Below are 9,506 nucleotides of genomic sequence, written 5' to 3' on the forward strand. Positions count from 1 at the left end.
AATGAGTATGCCTTTTATGGGGATAATCTAATCATCTTAGGAGCAAGAATCCACAAACATTGCCCTGCATCCAGGCCTGCTGAGAAACCAGAAAGCAAAACATAAGCAAATTCTGTAGATAGGAAAATGGCAAAGTCAAAAACGAACTGGCAAGAATTTGCATCCAGAGGGAGGTGGAGTCCTGCATGAGGCAATACTGGGACTAGGGTCCTGTGTCTTACCAAGCAATTGCTACAGAGACTCCAAGTCTTTGTTAAAGAAGGTACTTTGGGGTAGAAGAATGATGCCCATCCAATTCACTGTCTTCTTTATGATCATCCCTGTGCTCTTGTCCTCGATAATCATTGTGCAGAGCAGCTTAGTTTTTGCAGTGCTGGGCGGGGACTGGGTGCAGGTCAAAAGACTGTCACCCGTGGACATGGTTCTCACCAGCCTGGGCGTCTCTCACTTCTGTCTACAGTGGACTTCAACGCTCTAAAGCTTTTGTGCCTATTTTAATCCTAATTATGAATTTTGGTACTTATCAATCATCTGGGATTTTGCTAATACTGCCACATTTTGGCTCAACGGCTTGCTTGGTGTATTCTACTGTGTCAAAGTATCTACATTTACCCACCCCATCTTCCTCTGGCTGAAGTGGAGAATTTCAAGATTGGTTCCTTGGCTGTTGCTGGGTTCTCTGCTGTTTTCTTCTGTGGAAATCATCCCTTGAACTATTAGGAATAGCATCTAGTTTCAGATCATCATGGGGAGTTCCCCTGAAAACAACACTGTGACTGATAGAATTAAGACACTCAAGCAGTATTTTGCCTTGCCTCAACAAATGGTTATCTTGGCTATTCCATTTCTCCTGTTCCTGGCCTCCACCGTCTTGCTCATGGCCTCATTGCTGCAACACTTGAAGCAGATGAAACATCACAACACTGGCCATTGCAACTCCAGCATGAAAGCTCACTCCATGGCCCTCAGGTCTCTTGTCGTCTTCCTCATCTTCTTTACCTCTTACTTTCTGACCATATTCATCTACATTGCAAGCACACAATTGGTGAGGAAGTCCTGGTTCTGGGCCACACAAGCTTTTATCTATACTATATTCTCTATTCATTCCACTTCACTGATGCTGAGCAGTCCCACTTTGAGAAAGTTTCTAAAGTTAGGTTACTGAGGCCTAGAGGCTGTCCAAGACACATAGCACAAGACCATTGAACAAAAGCGAGTTTGCATGGATGTTATGACTACCGATGTCCCGCATTGTTCTTAAGAGTCCTCCATGTGATAGTGATGCACACATCATGTATACAAACCTCATTCCCTTTCACCCCCACAGCAAACTATCTCTGAAAAGTCAGTCCCATCTTTATTCTGCTCCATTCCTTTCCTTTCCCTTCCACCATCACCAGGTTGGTCCGGACTTTCTCACGACTGTCCAACTCTCCTTAGTCCTCTCTACCTCTGAAATCTCACTCCTAATATATTCTATAGAAAACAGCTAAAATTGTGGTGTCCACACATAATTTTTATTTTTATTGTTTTCAGAACTGCCAAATACTTCTCGTATTTGTATAAATCCCTTTCCCAGAAGAATTTACTGCCCATGCCATGAATTCTCCCCACTCTAAACCTTCCATTCACTTCATTAACTTTAGTCAGGAAAAGATCTTGCCATCTCTCTCTAGGCTGTTCCTGGGTCTTTATCCAATAATATACAGGGCCTTATTTGCTTCTCTTCTAAGTACTGTGCCTTCATTCATTTAAATTCAAATCAAAATTTAACTTTAATACATTTCTGTTTGCCAAGAAGTACACTCTCTCCAAAAGAGGAGGCTACTTACCCAATCTTCCTTACTACCTCTCCAAATAGTGATAATTTAATTTTATCAACTGTGTATGGTTTCCACTGGCTGGATTCTTGTTTCTCTATTTTACTACAAGGTGAAATGAGCTTTCTGGCAGGATTCTCATTTTGAGTCTTAGCTGGTTTTTTGCCATATGAAACCTAGATGTCATCTGGTAACACCTCTTATCTCATGACATCTGAGTGGCATTGGCTATAACTTCTGTGTTTCTCCATACTGTGCTCAGTGACAAGCCAAAATTCTCCCCAAATGGATAAGAATACAGAAACCACAGCAATCAACTAAAAATCACTGATAAGACTCTCTTGTTCTCTAGAAGTCTTTTCCAGCCTCCCCAACACCAAAACTTTCTCGTGTCCTTTTTCTTTTGCAGGGTACCTCTCTCCTCACTTCTCTCCTCTCCACCCCTACCCAAAAGCAACAAAGAAAATCTTCCTATAGATTCTTGCAGAGCAATGTCTTGGTACCAGCCAACTTCCAGACCATCAAGATCTCAGCGTCTATCTACCACAAGATTTAGCAAGGTATTTTTCCTAAAGACCATTTCATCTCTTAAGGAATTCTGGTGCCAGGGGTTAACAATACATTTTTTTCAACTTTGTACATATTTGAAATGTCTAATAAATGAAAGTCTGTCATTTGAAGACTGACATGCTTCCTGAGAAAAAACCATTCTAAGGAAAAAATGATGCATGCATCTCAAGCTCAACTAAGAAAGAAAAGTTTAGTCCCTGGAGGGAAACGGGAATTCTGATCTGTTCTATCAGTCTGTTTCTCTTTCGGTCCAGTCATTCCTTGAATTCATATTTGAAATTAAGGGGCTCAAGGGTGTGGAGTATAAGCAAACATGGAAATACCATTTTCACCAAAGACTTTGGCCATTTGGTATCTCTCAGCAGCGTGCTTTGGGACCTATCTACTACTGCAAAGAAAGTGGAGCAAAGCATTCTTTCCCATTTCTCAACAGAAACCCATGCAGCCTTGGCATCTCCCAAGCTCCAGGTTCAACCACATTCGAAGGCCGGATAGAACCTGGTAGATGCAGTAATGTCTGGGGAACAGAGTCATAACCAGCAAAAAATAGGACAAAGCAGAAAAAAGGAAAAATATAGAAAGATATCAGCATTGTGGTAGCTGACCAGAGATCAGGCACTCCCTGAAACTCTCAGGAATTCCTGGGAGACTGGTGGAGAGGTGGGTTTCAATGGTTTTGAATCATGCTTGAATAGATAGGACGAGTCAGTGAAATGTGGATTCTTGCTCTTGATGTGACTTCAGTAGTCCCCATAGCCTGATGAGATCTTGCATGTTCTAAGATCTCAGAGGACTGGTAGAAATAAAAACTGTTATACTCATATGTATATTAATAGATAACATTCTTGTTGTGAGCCGTCGATTTGATTCTGACTAATAGCAACTCTATATGACAGCATAGAACTTCCTCATGGGATTTCTTAGGCTATAATCTTTATGGGACCAGATTGCCAGGTCTTCTGCAGAGCAGCTAGAGCATTCAAACTGCTGACTTCTTAGTTATTAGCCGAATGCTTAACTATTGTGCTAGCAGAGCTCCTGTCATAGGCCATATGGAAGGGCACCCATTGCCATATACACACAGATAACATTTCAGAAGTTGTTAAATATCCTTAATAGTGTCACTACCTCCTTTTTGAGTAATGTGCAATGGAAAACTTATCCTGAATATGCATGAGGTGGGGGGTCATTAGAGGCAATTGAGGGGGATACTGAAATTAAAATAAATAGAAATAAAATAGAAACAGAAATAATAACTACACTTGCATTTGCTGCACCTCAGAGTTCACAAAGAGCTTTTACATACATTTTCTAAGTTTGAACTGAAAGGATAGGTAACAATACAGTTAAAATACAGGCCTAAGAGGCTTGAGCAATTTATATAAATTCTTACTACTGATTAATTGAAGACCTTAAGTGAAAGCAAAAAAGAAGTATATGAAGGGGTACATATAAAAGGAGCAAAGAACTTCACTTTGGAAAAATGGTTAGGATTTGAAAGGGAGCTACTCTTAAAAGAATAGTAGAAAGACTTAGAACAAGAAAATTTGGAACAGGAATAAGGACATTCGTTGCAAAGCTTGAGTTCGCTATATACGAAATGAAGACACCTAGAGGCAATGCACCTGTATTGTCCAACTTATGAATATTTTAGAAATCATCAAAAATGAAATGGAATGCATAAAGATCAATATCCTAGGCCTTACTGAGCTGAAATGGACTGGTATTGGTCATTTTGAATCAGACAGTCATATGGCCTACTATGATGGAAATGAAAAATTAAAGAGGAATGGTATTGCATTCATCATCAAAAAGAACATTTCAGGGGGGGCGGGGCCGGCCAAGATGGCGGACTGGGTGGACGTTACCGCGGATCCCTCTTGCAACAAAGACTTGGAAAAACAAGTGAATCGATCACATACATAACAATCTACGAACCATGAACAACAAACACAGATTTAGAGACGGAGAACTAACAAATACGGGGAGACAGTGATTGTTTTCAGAGCCTGGAGCCAGCGTACAAGTCAGGTGACCTTTGGCGCCCGATTTAGGGCAGAGCCCAGGGGAGCAGACAGCACAAACAAGGGGCCCAGCCCTGGCCCCCAAACTCATTCTGGGAGGCGTCCCAGCCGGTTCACGCAGGCGGCGTGGTGGCGAAGCCGGTGGGAGAAGTCCCCGGAAGGCAGTGACTGGTCTTGGAGTGGGGAGAGCAGCGTCCCAGCCGGGGAACCGTCCCGCCGGGATTTTGGCGGGACGCGGGCACGACATAAGCACGGGGAGCTGCTCCACCCCTCTGAACTAACCCCGGGAGGGGGCCCAGCCGGTTCGTGCGGGCGGCGTGGCGACGCAGCCGGTGGGAGAAGTCCCCAGGAGGCAGTGACGGGTCTTGGAGCGGGGAGAGCGGCGTCCCAGCTGGGGAACCATCCCACCGGAATTTTGACTGGGCGCAGGCACGGCATAGGCGCGGAGAGCTGCTCCATCTCCCTGAACTAGCCCCGGGGGGGGGGCCCAACCAGTTCGCGCGGGTGCTGTGGTGACGCAGCCAGCGGGGGAGGTCCCCGGGGGACAGCGACTGGTCTTGGAGCGGGGAGAGCGGTGTCCCAGCCTGGACGCGTGGTCAGCGCAGGCGCAGGGAGCTGCTCCGCTCGCCTGAGCTGACCCTGGGGGAGAGCCCAGCCGATTCGCGGAGGCGGCGCAGCGACGCAGCTGGCGGGACGGGGAGTCCCCGGGAGGCAGCGACTGATTTTGGAGTCGGGAGTGCAACATCCCAGTAGGGGAACCTTGACGCTGGATGTGGGGCTGGCAGTGGAGGATCTGACCGTGACTCCAGTGGGCCAGACCCCCCGGGGGCAATCTCCACCCAGCCAGCACACATAGGCGATGCGCCCCGCGGAAATCTCAGATATAATAGTCATTCCAAGCAAGACAAGCAACTCTGGCTATATTCTGTGGTGCTACTCTCCTATCTCTCTGATCCCTCCCCCACCCTCCCCAGGCAGCTTCATTAACATCTGAATAGCCTGAGCCAGATGGAGAATTCTGATAGGGATCTGACTGCATTTTTTTTTAGCAGATTTTCTGGAAAAACTAGTTTCCCAGTGATGGCTCGGAGACAGCAGTCCATATCAAACCACATAAAGAAGCAGACCATGACAGCTTCTCCAACCCCTCAAACAAAAGAATCAAAATCTTTCCCAAATGAAGATACAATCCTGGAATTATCAGATACAGAATATAAAAAACTAATTTACAGAATGCTTCAAGACATCACAAACGAAATAAGGCAAACTGCAGAAAAAGCCAAGGAACACACTGATAAAACTGTTGAAGAACTCAAAAAGATTATTCAAGAACATAGTGGAAAGATTAATAAGTTGCAAGAATCCATAGAGAGATAGCATGTAGAGATCCAAAAGATTAACAATAAAATTACAGAATTAGACAACACAATAGGAAGTCAGAGGAGCAGACTCGAGCAATTAGAATGCAGACTGGGACATCTGGAGGACCAGGGAATCAACACCAACATAGCTGAAAAAAAAATCAGATAAAAGAATTTAAAAAAATGAAGAAACCCTAAGAATCATGTGGGACTCTAACAAGAAGGATAACTTGCAGGTGATTGGAGTCCCAGAACAGGGAGGGAGGACAGAAAACACAGAGAAAATAGTTGAAGAACTCCTGACAGAAAACTTCCCTGACATCATGAGAGACGAAAGGATATCTATCCAAGATGCTCATCGAACCCCATTTAAGATTGATCCAAAAAGAAAAACACCAAGACATATTATCATCAAACTCGCCAAAACCAAAGATAAACAGAAAATTTTAAGAGCAGCCAGGGAGAAAAGAAAGGTTTCCTTCAAGGGAGAATCAATAAGAATAAGTTCAGACTACTCAGCAGAAACCATGCAGGCAAGAAGGGAATGGGACGACATATACAGAGCACTGAAGGAGAAAAACTGCCAGCCAAGGATCATATATCCAGCAAAACTCTCTCTCAAATATGAAGGCGAAATTAAGATATTTACAGATAAACACAAGTTTAGAGAATTTGCAAAAACCAAACCAAAGCTACAAGAAATACTAAAGGAGATTGTTTGGTCAGAAAACCAATAATATCAGATACCAGCACAATACGAGGTCACAAAACAGAATGTCCTGATATCAACTCAAATAGGAAAATCACAAAAACAAATTAAGATTAATTAAAAAATAAAAATAATACACATAACAGGGAATCATGGAAGTCAATAGGTAAAAGATCACAATAATCAAAAAGAGGGACTAAATACAGGAGGCATTGAACTGCCATATGGAGAGTGATACAAGGCGATATAGAACGATACAAGTTAGGTTTTACATAGAAAAATAGGGGTAAATAATAAGGTAACCACAAAAAGGTATAACAACTCCATAACTCAAGATAAAAGCCAAGAAAAACGTAACGACTCAACTAACATAAAGTCAAACACTATGAAAATGAGGACCTCACAATTTACTAAGAAAAACGTCTCAGCACAAAAAACTATGTGGAAAAATGAAATTGCCAACAACACACTTGAAAAGGCATCAAAATGACAACACTAAAAACTTATTTATTTATAATTACGCTGAATGTAAATGGACTAAATGCACCAATAAAGAGACAGAGAGTCACGGACTGGATAAAGAAACACGATCCAACTATATGCTGCCTACAAGAGACACACCTTAGACTTAGAGACAAAAACAAACTAAAACTCAAAGGATGGAAAAAAATATATCAAGCAAACAATAAGCAAAAAAGAAGAGGAGTAGCAATATTAATTTCTGACGAAATAGACTTTAGACTTAAATCCACCACAAAGGATACAGAAGGACACTATATAATGATAAAAGGGACAATTGATCAGGAAGACGTAACCATATTAAATATTTATGCACCCAATGACAGGGCTGCAAGATACATAAATCAAATTTTAACAGAATTGAAAAGTGAGATAGACACCTCCACAATTATAGTAGGAGACTTCAACACACCACTTTCGGAGAAGGACAGGACATCCAGTAAGAAGCTCAATAGAGACACGGAAGACCTACTTACAACAGTCAACCAACTTGACCTCATAGACTTATACAGAACTCTCCACCCAACTGCTGCAAAATATACTTTTTTTCTAGCGAACATGGAACATTCTCTAGAATAGACCACTTATTAGGTCATAAAACAAACCTTTGCAGAGTCCAAAACATCGAAATATTACAAAGCATCTTCTCAGACCACAAGGCAATAAAACTAGAAATCAATAACAGAAAAACTAGGGAAAAGAAATCAAATACTTGGAAAATGAACAATACCCTCCTGAAAAAAGACTGGGTTACACAAGACATCAAGGAGGGAATAAGGAAATTCATAGAATGCAATGAGAATGAAAATACTTCCTATCAAAACCTCTGGGACACAACAAAAGCAGTGCTCAGAGGCCAATTTATATCGATAAATGCACACATACAAAAAGAAGAAAGAGCCAAAATCAGAGATCTGTTCCTACAACTTGAACAAATAGAAAGTGAGCAACAAAAGAATCCATCAGGCACCAGAAGAAAACAAATAATAAAAATTAGAGCTGAACTAAATGAATTAGAGAACAGAAAAACAATTGAAAGAATTAACAAAGCCAAAAGCTGGTTCTTTGAAAAAATTAACAAAATTGATAAACCATTGGCTAGACTGACTAAAGAAATACAGGAAAGGAAACAAATAACCCGAATAAGAAACGAGAAGGACCACATCACAACAGAACCAAATGAGATTAAAAGAATCATTTCAGATTACTACGAAAAATTGTACTCTAACAAATTTGAAAACCTAGAAGAAATGGATGAATTCTTGGAAAAACACTACCTACCTAAACTAACACATTCAGAAGTAGAACAACTAAATAGACCCATTACAAAAAAAGAGATTGAAACGGTAGTCAAAAAACTTCCAACAAAAAAAAGCCCTGGCCTGGACGGCTTCACTGCAGAGTTCTATCAAACTTTCAGAGAAGAGTTAACACCACTACTACTGAAGGTATTTCAAAGCATAGAAAATGACGGAATACTACCCAACTCATTCTATGAAGCCACCATCTCCCTGATACCAAAAACAGGTAAAGACATTACAAAAAAAGAAAATTATAGACCTATATCCCTCATGAACATAGTTGCAAAAATCCTCAACAAAATTCTAGCCAATAGAATCCAACAACACATCAAAAAAATAATTCACCCTGATCAAGTGGGATTTATACCAGGTATGCAAGGCTGGTTTAATATCAGAAAAACCATTGTAATCCATCACATAAATAAAACAAAAGATAAAAACCACATGATCTTATCAATTGATGCAGAAAAGGCATTTGACAAAGTCCAACACCCATTTATGATAAAAACTCTTACCAAAATAGGAATTGAAGGAAAATCCCTCAACATAATAAAGGGCATCTATGCAAAGCCAACAGCCAATATCACTCTAAATGGAGAGAACCTGAAAGCATTTCCCTTGAGAACGGGAACCAGACAAGGATGCCCTTTATCACCGCTCTTATTCAACATCGTACTTGAAGTCCTAGCCAGGGCAATTAGGCTAGACAAAGAAATAAAGGGTATCCGGACTGGCAAGGAAGAAGTAAAGTTATCACTATTTGCAGATGACATGATCTTATACACAGAAAAGCCTAAGGAATCCTCCGGAATACTACTGAAACTAATAGAAGAGTTTGGCAGAGTCTCAGGTTATAAAATAAACATACAAAAATCACTTGGATTCCTCTACATCAACAAAAAGAACACCGAAGAGGAAATAACCAAATCAATACCATTCACAGTTGCCCCCAAGAAGATAAAATACTTAGGAATAAATCTTACCAAGGATGTAAAAGACCTATACAAAGAAAACTACAAAGCTCTACTACAAGAAATTAAAAAGGACATACTTAAGTGGAAAAACATACCCTGCTCATGGATAGGAAGACTTAACATAGTAAAAATGTCTATTCTACCAAAAGCCATCTATACATATAACGCACTTCCGATACAAATTCCAATGTCATATTTTAAGGGGATAGAGAAACAAATCACCAATTT

At 41.0% G+C, this 9,506-nt stretch overlaps 1 pseudogene; it reads left to right on the top strand.

The window, feature by feature from the left end:
* The first annotated feature begins 280 nt into the window (after positions 1-280).
* LOC126081558 (taste receptor type 2 member 16-like) lies at positions 281-1,165 on the top strand (annotated as a pseudogene).
* Positions 1,166-9,506: the final 8,341 nt, after the last annotated feature.

The sequence above is a fragment of the Elephas maximus genome, chromosome 8 (genome assembly GCF_024166365.1).
Source record: "Elephas maximus indicus isolate mEleMax1 chromosome 8, mEleMax1 primary haplotype, whole genome shotgun sequence".
Taxonomy (NCBI): Eukaryota; Metazoa; Chordata; class Mammalia; order Proboscidea; family Elephantidae; genus Elephas; species Elephas maximus.